This window comes from Pteropus vampyrus, unplaced genomic scaffold, assembly GCF_000151845.1.
Source record: "Pteropus vampyrus isolate Shadow unplaced genomic scaffold, Pvam_2.0 Scaffold130, whole genome shotgun sequence".
Taxonomy (NCBI): domain Eukaryota; kingdom Metazoa; phylum Chordata; class Mammalia; order Chiroptera; family Pteropodidae; genus Pteropus; species Pteropus vampyrus.
In genome coordinates, this window is record NW_011888911.1 from 265,345 (window position 1) to 274,278 (window position 8,934).

Below are 8,934 nucleotides of genomic sequence, written 5' to 3' on the forward strand. Positions count from 1 at the left end.
TATCTGGTATGAGATATAAATTGAAGTCATTTCCTTCCTCCCTTCCTTCTTTCCTTCCTTCCTTCCTTCTTTCCTTTGCAGTGTTAACAGGTTTAAGATTGGAAAGTTTCAATAATTTCAGCAGGCTCTGAGGTATAAGGTCTGTCTATATTTGTCTGGTTCCTGGCAGGAAAATAATGGGCAGAATGTTAGAGTCCTGTGAGAGTCCTATAAAAAAGATGGTTGGAGTGTGGTTTCTAGATGGGATGATTTGCAAGTGAAAGATACACTTTATAGGCAGTTTACTATCTCTAGGAATTGGATAGTCTTGGGAGGGTAGTCTCTCCAGAATCAGCAAAGCTTTATATGTTAAAGCACAAGAAATACAGAAAATAAAAAAGCATGCTTAATACAATTGATTTTTTCAAAGCACCTGATTTAGCTTTTCTTAATTTTTCCTATTGTTTTTGTTTACTGTTTCATTAATTTCTGTTCTGATCTTTATTATTTTCTTTTAATGTAGGGAGGAGGCAAGAGAATTAAAAATATTAAGCAAGAGTCTATGGCCATGCCACTCTGAACAAGCCCAATCCCATCTGATCTTGGAAGCTAAGCAGGGTCGGGCCTGGTAAGTACTTGGATGGGAGACCACCTAGGAAGACCAGGTGCTGTAGGCATAACAATAAATAAATAAATAAATGAAAGATAATCAAGCCACATTCAGAGACTGGTATGTGCTGATCAGCCCTGCAGCCACCCCAGAAGGACACCTTCAGAACAAAGGAAGATTTTTGCTAGATTACAACCCATTCCCCACACCTGTGAAGGGAAAAAAGGAACCAAGAGTCATTCCCTATGACTAAAACCATGGGGAACCTATGGATTAAAGGCTAGGAACTGCCAGCAGGCCTTTCACTCTACATATTCTTACCTTTTCATGCTACATACCCTTCCCCTTCCTCACTGTATGTCCATATCAAAGGAAGTGGGTTAACAACGTTATTTAAACAACAACTCACAAGAACTAAAAAATGATATATAAACTGAATTCCTTGAACATTCTGCCCTCTACTCACTGTCTTTCCAAGCCTCTCTTGGTCCCTCTCACTCTCTGTCTCTGAGAGGAGACCATACTCTGTCTGTGGAGCTTTACCTCTTTTCTAATAAACTTTCCTTTTGACTCTAACTTTGGCGTGTGTGTTGAGTTTTTTCTACGCTCTCTGCCAAATGACCCTCTTCTCTTAGGACAGGGATTGGTCTTCCCCACCAACTTGGGGAAATTTGCTCTCTCCTGCATCACTTTCTTCTGCTTACTTTTGAAAAATTTGGTTTTTCTCTAGTTTCTTAAGGTAGAAGCTGAGATAATTGATTTGAGACTTTCTTTTCTAAAACAAGTACTTTAAGTGTTAGTAATTTTCTCTTAAGTACTGCTTTAGCAGCATCTCACAAATTTTGAAATGATGTTTTACTTTCATTCAGTTCATAATGTTTTCTAATACACTTTTTTACTTTTTCTGTGTTCCATGTGTTAATTAGAAGTGTGTTATTTAGTTTCCAAGTATTTGGACATTTTTTAGAGATCTTTTTGTTTTGATTTTTTAATTCCAATATCATCAGAGAACAAAATTTCTATGACTTGATTTTTTAAAAATTTATCGAGACTTGTTTTTTGGCCTTAAATGTAGACGTAAATATTCCATATGCATTTTTTAAAAAAATGTTTATTTTACTATTGCTGGGCGGAGTGTTCTATAATTATCAATTACATCAAGTTGGATGATAGCATTGTTCAAGTCTTCTATACTCTGTTTGACTTTTGGTCTATTCTATTAATTATTGAGAGAGTGTTGAAATTTACTATAATTTTGGGTTTTTTGATTTCTCCTTTCAGTTCTACAAGCTTTTGCTTTATGTATTTTACAATTTTGTTTTTAGTGCATAAACATTAAAATTGTCATATCTTCCTGATGAATTGATTCCTTTTTATTATAAAATGTGCCTTTTTTACTCCTAGTAATATAATTTGCTTTTTAATGGATTGTCTGTTATTAATATGGATACTACAGCTTTCTTTTGATTAAAGTTAGCATACTATATGTTATTCCATCATTTTATTTTTAAGCTATTTGTGAATTTATAGTTAAAGTGTGCCTTTCTGGTCGGTATAAACTTGAGTCTTGCTTTTTTATTCAATCTGATAAACTTGGTTTTTAAGTCGGGTTTTTAAAACATTTCCTTTTAATGTAATTATTGATAAGATAGTGTTTCAGTCTAACATCTTAGTATTTGCTTTCTATTCTATTCATTTTTTTTGTTCCTTTTTCTCCTTTTTCCTGCCTCATTTTGGATTCAGTATTTTTTAGTATTTCATCTCTATTTGTTGGTTTAGTAACTATGTTTATTAGATTTTTTTGATACACATCTTTATTACTGTCTACCTTCAAGCGACATTATACACTTTATGTATAGTATAAGAACCTTATTATAGCAGTTTACTTCCAAGTCTCCCTTCTTGTCTTTTGTTATTAAATATTTCACATATACATATGTTACAACCTTCATGTTTCATTTTTATTCTTCTATTTAAACAGCCAATTATCCATTGAAGATATTTTAATAATAAAAAAATCTTACATATATATATATATATATATATATAAATCTTAACTAAGATGAGTAGTGTTCATTCTTTTGGGTATATCTATATATCTACATGGACTTATTTTTCATCGGCCTTAAAGATTTCCTGTAACATTTTTTATAGATTGGTCTTATGGTGATGCATTATTTTAACTTTTGTATACCATTTTGAAAAATATTTCCCCTGAGTATAGTATTCTAAGTTTGGAGTTATTTTTTCTTTCAGTACTTAAAATATATTGCTACATTGTCCTCTTGATTTCATTGTTTCAGACAAAAAAAATCATTGTTATCTTTTTAAATAATGATTTTTTTCCCCTCCTCAGATGGCTTCTAAGATTTTCTTTTTATCATCACCAATTTTAATCAATTTAATTATTTGTCTTGTTGTAGTATTCCGTATTTTTTTGTGCTTAGGCATGACTGTGCTTTTTAGACTTGCGGCTTTATAGTTTTCAACAAAATTGGAAAAGTTTTGTAAATTATTTCTTTAAACATTTTTTTCTGTTTCCTCTTCTTTTTCAGGGATTTCAAATACATGTATTAGGCCACTTGAAGCTAGTCTGGAGTTCACTGATGCTTTTAAAATTTTTGTTAATTTTTTTCTTTCTGTAAATCATTTGGACAGCTGTATCTTCAAGATTAGTTCATCTCATTCAGTCTAATTTTAACCTGAAAAACTTCAGTTTTTATCTCTAGTTTTTATCCTGAGGCTGTTAAGAAACTTATAAACAGTTTGATCCTTTTATTTCCTGCTTTGTAGACCTGTTAGTGGGATCAGAACAGCGTTTAGTCTCAGACTAATTATTTCCTACTATTAAGGCAAGACTTTTCTGAGTCTTGTACTCAATGACTCATAAATTATCAATTTTTTCCATCTATTTGGTTGTAACGAGCAATATCCCTGTTACATGTCTGCTACTATTCCTTCTAATCATTATGCATTTTTCTTTCCCCTGCTTCAAGTAGTTTCCTCACACACATGTGCTGATGAGTGATTTGCTGAACAGGAGAATCCTCTGCTTGTCTCTGGATTTTTCTGTGTGGCTTGCTCCTGACACTGTTCTGGGAACTCCACTCATCTTGATCACCCTGGACTTTCAGTTGTGTCTCTTAAACTCAGGGATATTTCCATACTTCTTCTGGGTCTCCCATTCCTAAGTTATATCTTGGATACTCTCAAAAAAGTCAGGTGGGGAAATCGTAGGCCTCATCTTATTTCTTTCCTAGATCTAGATCTCTCTGAGAGATAATTATCCTTTCTTGCTCAGTCATTATAAGTATTGTTGTGGCCTGTATAGAATAGACCAAACCAAGTATGCTCTTAAAGGCTGTTTATTAGCCGGAGGCTGTCCTGTACAAAGGAGTAGCCCCGAAATGCCAAGATACAAGGTTTTTAAACCCTAAATCCCATTCTTCATTCTATCTTAAACACAAAGGTCTATCTTTCTCCTATTCACTACCTGTCAACCCACTGGTCAGGTGTGCAAGCGGGGAGTACAGAAGCAGAAAGCTGGTTGTTAGAATGTTATGTTCCTGGGTGATCGCCTATGTTCCCATGGGCAATAGCCAGTATTCTCGTGGGAGATGGCCAAACAGTAATTTTCAGCTTATAAACAATTGATTACTTTTCATGCCACGCAAGCAAGCAGGGTTGCACAGGCTAAAATTGGCAGTTAGCATATGAGCTCATTGTTACAAGTTTCATGATTAACAGAATGTAGTTAGGGATTCCAGAAACTAGGCCTAAGGTATAGACTTCCTTTGTCCAGTTTCAGGTTTTAATTATCCTTTAACCCTTTCACATTTCAGCAGGCTATCACAGTATTACTCTTTTTATCTTACTTTTCTTTTTAGATTCCACATGTAAGTGAGATCATATAATATTTCTCTGTCTGTGCCTGGCTTATTTCATTACACAATATCTCCACTTTTGTCTATGTTTTCACAAATGACAAGATTTCCTTATTTTTTTAAAGCTGAATGATGTTCTATTATATGTATGTATATTCACTTTTTTAATCCATTTATCTGTTCACAGACATTTAATTTACTCCCATACCTTAGATACTCTGAATAATGCTGCAGTGAACATAGGTATCTCTGATATATATCAAATATATATATTTCCAGTAGTAGAATTGCTGGATCATATAGTAGTTATATTTTTAATTTTTTAAGGAAATGCCATACTGTCTTCCATAAAAGCTATACCAATATTCAGACTTTTAATATTGTCCCACATATCTCTGAGTCTTCTTTTCCTTATCACTTTTATCTCTACTCTTCAGATTAAATAATTGATATTGAATTATCCTAATGATCCTCTGTTATCTCCATGATTTGGTTAAGACCACTGAGTAAAATTGCTCATTTTGGATATTGTAGTATTATTATTATTATTTTTTTTTACTTTTCTTCTTAAGACATTGTTAGAGCAGTTTTAAGTTTATTGTATAATTGAGAGGAAGGCACCATATACTCTCTGCCCCCACACAAGCATAGCCTCCCAATTATCCATATCACCCACCAGAGTGGTAGATTTGTTACCATTGATGAACCAACATTGACACATTATAATCACCCAAAATCCACAGTTTACATTATGGTTCACTCTTGAGGTTGTACATTGTATATGGTTTTGGATAAATGTGTAATGACATGTATCCACCAATATGATATAATACGGAGTGTGGTATAATATTTTCACTATCCTAAAAATTCCCTATGCTCCACCTATTCATCCCTCACTCCCTCATTCCCTAACCACTAATCTTTTTATTGTCTCCATAGTTTTGCTTTTTCCAGAATGTCATATAGTTAGAATCATACAATACGTAGCCTTTTCAGGTTTACTTCTTTTATTTGGTAATGCATATAAGGTTTTCCATGGATTTTTTTATGGCTTGATAGCTTATTTATTTTTAGCACAGAATAATAGTCTATGGTTTGGATGTACCACAGTTTATTCGTTCACCAACTGAAGGACATCTTGATAGCTTCCAGGTTTTGGCCACTATGAATAAAGATGCAATAAACATCATGTACAGCTTTTTGTATAGACATAAATTTTCAACTCCTTTGAGTCAATATCAAAGAGTACAATTGCTGGATTGTATGTCTGGTCTTATAGGAAACTGCCAAACTGCCTTTCTAAATACTTATATCATTTTGCATTCTCACCAGCAATAAATGACTGTGTTCTGCATCTTCATGAGCATTTGGGGTTCTGAATTTTGGCCATTCTAATGCGTGTGTAGTGATATCTTATTTTTTTAATATGGATTATTTGGCTTGCTTTCTCATTCTCTTGACATTGTCTTTTGCAGAGCAGAAATTTTTACTTTTAATAAAATCCAGCTAATCCATTATTTCTTTCATGGATCATGTTTTGGTGGTGTATCTAAAAATAATTACCATACCCAATGTCATGTAGGTTTGCTTCTATATTATCTCTAAGAGTTTATGGTTTGCATTTTACATTTATGTTTGTGATCCACTTTGAGTTAAATTTTGCAAAAGGTTTAAGATCTGTGTCTAAATTCTTTCTTTGTTTTTTTTATGTGGATGTACAGTTGTCCCGGTAACATTTGTTGAATGATTATTATTCCTCCACTGTATTACTTTTGCTCCTTTGTCAAAGATCAGTTGATTATATTTATGTAGGTCTATTTCTGGGCTCTCCTCTATTCAATTCCATTGATCTCTTTGTTTTGCTAATAGAACTTTGTCTTGATTAATGTAGCTTTATAGCAAGTCTTAAAATTGGGTAGTTTCCCTCTCCCAACTTTGTTATTTGCTAGTAATGTGTTGACTATTTTGGTTCTTTTGTTTCTCCATATAAATTCTAGAATCAGATTTATGGCATCCACTAAATAACTTGCTGATATTTTGATTTGGATTACATTGAATCTGTAGATCAAATTGGGAAGAATCGTTTTCTTGACAATATTACATCTTCCTACCTATGAGCATGGAATATCTCTCCCTTTATTTAGTTCTTCTTTGATTTCATTTCTCAGAGTGTGAAGTTTTTCTCATATAAGCCTTTGAACATATTTTGTTAGATTTACACCTAAGTATTTCATTTTGGGGAAGTTAATATAATGGTATTTTGTTTTTAATTTAAAATTCCACTTGTTCATTGCTTTTATAAAGTGACTTGTGTATATTAACCTTGTATCCTGCAACCTTGCTATAATTGTTTATTTGTTCCAGGAATTTTCTTGTCAATTTTTTAAGATTTTCTTCATACATGATTATGTCATCTGTGAACAAAGACAGCATTTATTCCTTTCCAATCTGTACACATTTTCCTTTTCTTGTCTTACTACATTCGCTAGAACTCCAGTATAAAGTCACAAAGAAGTGATGAGAGGGGTACCCTTCCTTATGCCTGATCTTAGTGGGAAAACTTTGACTTTCTCATCATTTAGTATGATGCTAGCTATAGATTTTTAAAAATAGATATTCATTATCAAGTTGAGGAAATTTCCCTGTATTCCTAATTTACTGAGAGTTTTTATTGTGCATAAGTGATGGATTGTGTCACATGCTTTTTCTGCATTTACTGATATGATCATGCAATTTTTATTTTTATACTACTGATCTGATAAAATTATAGTAATTGATTACATTAATTGATTTTCAAATGGTTTACCAACCTTGCATACCTTTCATAAATTCTGCTTAGTCATGGTATGTAATTCTTTTATACATTGTTGGATTCAATTTGATAATGTTTTGTCAGAATTTTTGCATTTATGTTCATGAGAGATAATGATCCGTTCTTTTCTTGTAATGCCCTTGATTTTGATATGAGGATAATGTTGGCCTCAAAGAATGAGTTAGGAAGTATTCTCTCTGCTTCTATTCTTTGAAAGAGATTGTAGATAATCGATGCAATTTTTTTCTTAAATATTTGGTAGAATTTGCTTGAGAACTCACCTGGCCTGGCGCTTCCTATTTTGAAAGGTTATTAATTATTGATTAGTTTTCTTTAATAGATAGACCTATTCAGGTTATCAAGCTTGTGTGAGTTTTGGCAGATTGTATTTTTAAGAAATATGTTTCATATTTGTGGCTATAGAATTATTCATAATATTTCTTCATTGTCCTTCTAAAGCCCCTAAAATTTGTAGTGATGTCTTCTCTTTCTTTTCTGATATTGTGTCTTTGCTCTTTTTTCTTAGTTAGCCTGGCTAGAGACTTACTAATTTTATTAATCTTCTCAAAGAATCAGCTTTTGGTTTTATTGATTTTCTCTACTAACTTCCTGTTTTCAATTTCACTGATTTTTGCTCTGATTTTTATTATTTCTTTTCTTCTGCTTTGAATTTAATTTGCTCTTGTTTTTCTAGTTTCCTAAAGTGAAAACTTAGATAGTTAATTTTAAACTTTTTTTATTCTAATATTGCATTCATACTATACATTTCCCTCTAAAGAGTACTTTCCTTGCATTCTGTGAATTTTAATAAATTATGTTTTCCCTTTTATTTACTTAAAAGTATTCTCAAATTTCTCTTGAGAAATTGAGAAATTTCTTCTTTGACCCATGTGTTTTTTAGAAGTGTGTTGTTTAATATCATAGTATTTTGGCCTTTTTTTCCATTATTTTTCTGATATTGATTTCTAGTTTTATTACATTTTGTTCTCAGATCAGACATAGTATAGTTTTAGTTCTTTAAATTTGTTAAGGTATGTTTTATGGCTTAGAATGTTGTATCTTGGTTACTACTCCATGTGAGCTTGAAAAGAATATGTATTCTGGTGTTGTTGCATGAAGTAGTCTACAGATGTCAATTATATCCAGTTGATTGATTTTGTTGTTGAATTCAACTATGTTCTCACTAATTTTCTGCCAGCTGAATTTGTCCATTTCAATTAGAAGGGTGCCAAAGTCCCTAACTATGATAGTAGATTCATCTACTATTCTTTACAGTTCTTATTTTTCCCTCACACAGTTTGACTTTCTGTTGTTAGACGCATAACCAAGAATTGTTACGTCCTCTTGGAGAACTGACCCCTTTATTATAATGTAATGCCTTTCTTTATCCCTGATAAATTTCCTTGCTTTGAAATCTTCTCTGTCTAAAATTAATATAGATACTCCTGCTTTCTTTTGATTAGTACTATCATGATATATATTTCTTCATCCATTTATTTTTATTCTTTATATTTCAAGTAGGGTTCTTATAGACAACATACAGTTAGGTCTTGTTTTTTGATCCACTCTGACAATCTCTTTTAATTGGTGCATTTAGACCAATGTTCAAAGTGATTAAGCTCTGATAATATCCCAGCAGATTAGGCTTT

At 32.2% G+C, this 8,934-nt stretch overlaps 1 non-coding gene across 1 annotated transcript; it reads left to right on the top strand.

Moving 5' to 3' along the window:
* Positions 1 to 537: 537 nt before the first annotated feature.
* On the top strand, positions 538 to 656 carry LOC111744258. The gene has a single exon (XR_002782071.1). It is a non-coding gene; the product is annotated as a 5S ribosomal RNA (ribosomal RNA).
* The last annotated feature ends 8,278 nt before the right edge of the window (positions 657 to 8,934 follow it).